The sequence below is a fragment of the Lampris incognitus genome, chromosome 4 (assembly GCF_029633865.1).
Source record: "Lampris incognitus isolate fLamInc1 chromosome 4, fLamInc1.hap2, whole genome shotgun sequence".
Taxonomy (NCBI): Eukaryota; Metazoa; Chordata; class Actinopteri; order Lampriformes; family Lampridae; genus Lampris; species Lampris incognitus.
This window is the reverse complement of record NC_079214.1, coordinates 23,932,228-23,938,227: the sequence shown is the minus strand read 5'-3', so window position 1 is coordinate 23,938,227 and position 6,000 is coordinate 23,932,228.

Genomic DNA, 6,000 nt, shown 5'->3' with positions numbered 1-6,000 from the left:
GTCGATGGTGCTCAGACCAAACTGGCATTTGTCCGCGTTAACTATCAACCCGTGCAGGCTGAGCCTCTCGAAAAGGGCTCTGAGGTGGGACAAGTGCTCGGACACGGAGGTGCTAGCAACCAGGATGTCATCCAGGCACACAAAGAGGAAAGGCAGGTCCCGCAACACTGAGTCCATGAGGCGTTGGAAGGACTGCGCGGCGTTCTTGAGCCCAAACGGCATGCACAGGAACTCGAACAGTCCGAACGGAGTTGTCACAGCCGTTTTGGGGACATCAGCGGGATGGACGGGCACCTGGTGGTATCCACGGACGAGGTCCACCTTGGAAAAGATCACTTTCCCAGCCAGGTGGGCGGAGAAATCTTGGATGTGAGGGACCGGGTAGCGGTCCGGTGTTGTTGCGTCATAGACGGTAGTCACCACATGGACGCCACCCACCGCCAGGCTTAGGCACTATGTGGAGGGGTGAAGCCCACGGGCTGCTGGAGCGACGGATGATGCCGAGGCGCTCCATGTTCTCAAACTCCACCTTGGCGACAGAGAGCTTGGTCGGGTCGAGGCGCCGAGCTCGGGCGTGCACCGGCGGGCCAGTGGTGACGATGTGGTGCTCAACCCCATGTTTGGTCGTAGATGACGAAAATGTGGGCTGAGTGAGGTCAGGGAACTCAGACAGAAGATGGAGAAACACATCCTCGTTGGAGAGCATGCTGGACAGCCTGACGGAGCCTGTATCGCTGAGTGCACATGCGTGTGAAGTGAAGGTGACGGCGTCAATCAGGCGTCGATTCCTGACGTCCACCAGCAGCCCATGAGCACAAAGGAAATCTGCACCGAGGAGGGGAAATGCCACGTCGGCGGTGACAAAATCCCAGCTGAACCGCTGTCCGTTAAAACACATGTCAATGTGCCTCGTGCCGTACGTACGGATAGAGCTGCCGTTAGCAGCTTCCATGGGAGGGCCATGAGCGCCCGACAAGGCGTCCACACTCGATGCAGGTACGACACTCCTCTGCGCCCCAGTGTTGCATAGGAAACGTCGCCCCGAGATGGAGTCTTGCAGGAAAAGTAGCCTGTTGTCCTCCACGCAGATGCCCATGGCCACTAATGAGCGCCGGCCTCGGCGTTTCCCGATGGGCTGAAATTGCACGGGGAGTTGCACTTTTTCGCCCTGGCCCCGAACTTTGCATGGTAAAAGCACAGGCCGGGCTCCTGTCACCGACCGGGGGTTGCTGTGGCGACCACCATGGAGTCACCAAGTGGTGGCGTGTGGGGGTGGGCAGGGGTGAGCGCGGACGCGCAGTGCTGCTGTTGGCTGGCCAGGAAGAACTTGTCAGCCTCTTCAGCTAGCTTGTGGCAATCGGTAATGCTGGTGTTAGCCAAAGCGGTCTGCACCTGAGCAGGCAGTTGTCGCAGAAACAGTTGGACAAAGAGGAAATTAGGTGTGTGCGCCGGTCCCAGCAGATTCAGCATTTTGTCCATGAGCTCGGATGGCCTGCTGTCACCCAAGCCTTGCAGAGAAAAGAGACGGTGGGCCCTCTCCGCGTTGGACAGTTCAAAAATCTTCAAGAGGTGATCTTTGAGCCCCTTGTATTTGTCTGCCGCCGGAGGATTTATAAGGAGACTCACCACTCCAGTTGCACTCGAACACCCGAGCGCCGATACCACGTAGTAGTATTTAGTAGCATCATCTGTTATTTTGCGGATAGCAAACTGCGCTTCCGCCTGGGCGAACCATGTCGTTGCCGATGACTCCCAGAACTCTGGCAATTTGAGAGAAACCGCGTTGATTTCGTCAACCATGTTCATTTGAAAGATTGTCTCTGATAACTACCAAGAGACAAACGTCGGGGTCAGCAGTGTAGAGGAGCTCAAGCAGGAATCGTGACAACTTTCTCTTTCGGCTACACAACGTGCACCATTTATTCCTTCCACCATTACAACAACAACAGAAACCCGCGCAGCGGAAGTGTATCACTGCAAACCCGAACTGAGAAAACAGCAGCTGTAACCCAACGTTCCAACTAGCTCAATAAGGGGAATTATGTATCCCCATAACCACTACAACATATTATATAACTAATGTCTAATAGCTGGAAGGTAAAATTTACTTCATGGAACTGTAAGGGTTTGAGAAAAATTACGAAGGTGAAACAAGTGATGAGCAGGGTAATAGGTGAAGGGCGGTACAGTGCTGCAGTGGTTAGCGCTGTCGCCTCACAGCAAGAAGGTCCTGGGTTCAAACCCCGGGGTTGTCCAACCTTGGGGGTCATCCCAGGCCGTCCCCTGTGTGGAGTTTGCATGTTCTCCCCATGTCTGTGGTGGGTTTTGTCCGGCTGCTCCGGTTTCCCCCACCATCAGAAAGACATGCATGTTAGGTTTTATATTCCTGTATGTGTCCTTGACCGAGGCATGGCAAGACAAACTGGAGTTGGTCCCTGGGTGCTGCATGGCAGCTGCCCACTGCTCAGAGCTACACAGCTAGGATGGGTTAAATGCAGAGTGTAATTTCCCCCCGGGGCTCAGTGAAGTATCTCAAAATAAAGTATATGAAACATTTTTTTTAAAAAGTGTTGCAATCAAAAATGTTGCAATCAAAAATAGTTTTCTTGCAAGACACCCACCTGCTGAGTGGGGATATCTCCAAAATAAGATGTCAGGGCCAGGTGTCATCTGCTCCCTATACCACCCATGCTAGAGGGGTTATGATCAGGGGTCATCAACCTTTCCGTACACAGACAAACGTGTCTGTGGCAAGACTTGTCTGTGTCTGTGGCAAAAATAAATAAATAAATAAAAACAGAATTTTTTTTTTCCATGACAATATAATTTGTCAATATCCATCCATCCATTATCCAAACTGCTTATCCTGCTCTCAGGGTCACAGGGATTCTTGAGCCTATCCCAGCAGTCATTGGGCAGCAGGCGGGGAGACACCCTGGACAGGCCGCCAAATCGTCAATATTTAGACAAGAAAATTATTGTAATCTAATGTATTCTGAGACTAATAAATTAATTTGGCCACAGTACAACAGTAACCTAGGTTACGCCACGTTAACAGTCGGGATGACAGGCATATTAATATGTAAAACTCATGCAATTGCGCGCATTCTCCCACTATGAGTCAGATTGCTAACTAGATAGCTAGCTAGCCTAAAATTACAGCCCCCGAAAATGACCAAACGCACTTTCAATCCTTTGTGGGAGAAAGGCTTTTTTTTTTTTTTAGATTATGGGTTGATGGAGTGTATGAGGTATGGTCAGACAATGAACCAACAACGGCTGACTTTCCAGTCTCCAAGTGTTCACATCATAACAAGGTAGGGCACTGTTTTCTAATGTTAGAAATACTATCATTTTAAAATCATGTAGCATATGTAAATATGTATTATGGCACATTGCGAGGTCTAGCATGCAATTATATGTTTCTGGTTAATGGATGGATGGATGGTAATAGTTGACCACTTAATATTTTGTATGTCCATGGTAAAAATCCCATTTTGACCAAAAAGTCCATCACAAGCCGACATGGCAATGACCCCTGATTGTGATACTAATTCATAAATCTGTCCCACTGCAGATCCAAAATATAGATAAGGACCCTGCTGGTAGATATATCATGGTCCAGGGTACTTTATTATTTGAAAATATAAATCTGATAAATGTGTATGGCCCAAATGAAAATGATCTTACATTTTATAATAATCTGTTTCTGACTGTTTTAAATCTCCCTGGGCAACACATAATAGCTGGCGACTTTAATTGCACATTAGACCCACTGAAAGACAAATCATCTGGCTTAGATAATACTCACACCAGATCAAGGAAGACAATACACCATTTTATGAAAGAATTGAGTTTGTTTGATATCTGGAGACATGGTAAACCAAATGCAGTAGAATAATACTGTTATTCCAGCACTTACTCACATATAGGCTGCTTTTTAGTCTCAGCATTACTTGTTTCCAAAATTGATGAATGTCATTATAGCAGTATGGTTCTAGCCAACCATGCAGCTATATCTTTGAGTCATAAAGATACTAAACTTGTGAATCAGCCCCCAAAATGGCACTTTCAACCAGGGTGGCTAGTGGACCCCACATTTATAAATGTTGTAGATAAACAAATTGACTTTTATTTTGAATGCAACACTTCCCAAGCATCTGCATAAGATGGAAGGCATTCAAGACATTTATTAGAGGTCAGATAACTTGTTTTACCAGCTCAAAAAAAGAGTACCTAACTTGAAATGATGACATTAGATGAGAAAATAAAAGAACTAGAAACATATATCTACCAAAAAAGGCCTAGCTCTATAGATGGACATGCAAAACTACTCCTACTTAGATCACAGTATAATTAACTGTCAGCTAACAAAGCAGCTGTCACTTTAGTGATACTCAAACAGTCCAACTATGACCAGGGAGAAAAGCCTGTGAAACTTTTAGCATGGTGCATTAAACAACAACAAACAGAAAGGTCCATTAACTGCATTGAAACTTCACGAGGTAGAACTATAGTGGACCTAACAGAGATTAATGAGGCCTTCAGGGTCTTCTATGGAAAATCGTATAGTTCTGAGTGCTCTTCTAGCCTGAACATGCAGACACAATTCCTAAACAACCTTAATATTCCTAGAATTTCTGAAGAGGAAAGTAGAGTATTAGATGGAGAATTAACAAAGCTGGAAATTGCAGGAGCAATTGGCTGTATGCAGGCTGGAAAAGTGGTGGGTCCAGATGGCATCTGTATGGATATTTATAAAAAATTACAGTCTAAATTACTTTCACCCCTTTTGGAAGTGTTTCAGGAGTCCTTCAGGAATGGTCCTCTCCTCACATCCACGAGGGATACCCTAATCACATTACTTCCAAAACCAGAAAAACCAAACACAAAATGTAAAAATATGCTCCCAATTAGCCTCTTAAATTCAGGTACAAAAATACTTTGCAAAGTTCTTGACAGAAGATTGGAGGGCCTGCTTCCTCGAGTGGTGAGAGAGGACCAAAATGAATTTATTCATGGTAGACAGGGTTTCCACAATGTGAGACAAGTGCTCAATATTTTACACAGTCAGGGAGGGGCGACAGACATGGCCTTACTCTCACTTGATGCAGATAAGGCCTTTGACTCTGATGAATGGCCTTATCTGTTTGAGGTGCTTACCTGCTTTGGCTTTAGGGACACATTTTGTAAATGGGTTAGATTCTCCTCTGCTGAGATCAGCAGTGCATTATTTGCAGAATATGATTGACTTTTCGTTTAATTTCAAGACTCGTACTTGAATAAATAATATTTTGGTTTAGACACTATCACTGCTCGATCTCACTCAACGGTAGATGTGAGTCGGGCATGTCTGTCATGGGGTGACAGGTGAGTTTAACTTTCCGCTTCCGGTGTCGGAAGATGGCGGTGCGAATTCACATTTGCGGCGGCCTCACCTAGTACCATCCATGCAGTGTCTTTGTCCCCGTCTGCGTCTGCGTTTTGTTTTCCGTTTGATGGCTGGGAGAGCTGGCGCTGGATTGGCTGGGAGAGCGGGGCAGGCTAAGCTAACTACTAGCCCACGCAGACCGGCAGTTCCGATAACACCGAGGGCGGTCTGGGAGGGGCCTCACCTGGCGTTGACTGTGGTGTTTTTGATGTCGTGAGGAGTGCAGGGAGGTGTGTCGAGGATGTCTGGCTGGGAGAACTGGCGCTGGATCAGCTGGGAGAGCTTGATCTGCTTCGTTCGGTCGGCCCGGGGACCACGGCTCCTGCCGGGAGCTGCACCCGAGGAGGAAACGCTGAGGGCAGTCTGACAGGATGTGGAAGCGGGGCAGGCTAAGCTTACTGCTAACCCATGCAGACCGGCGGTTCCGACAGTCACCCTGGCTGGCGTTCGTTCCATTGGACAATGATTTTTGTTTTGTTTTTTTAGTTTGGATATATTTGTTAGTTTCGATATGTGTGTTCTTTTAGTTTTTGGTTGTGTTTTTGTCTTTGTGTTGTACTGCTGTGGGC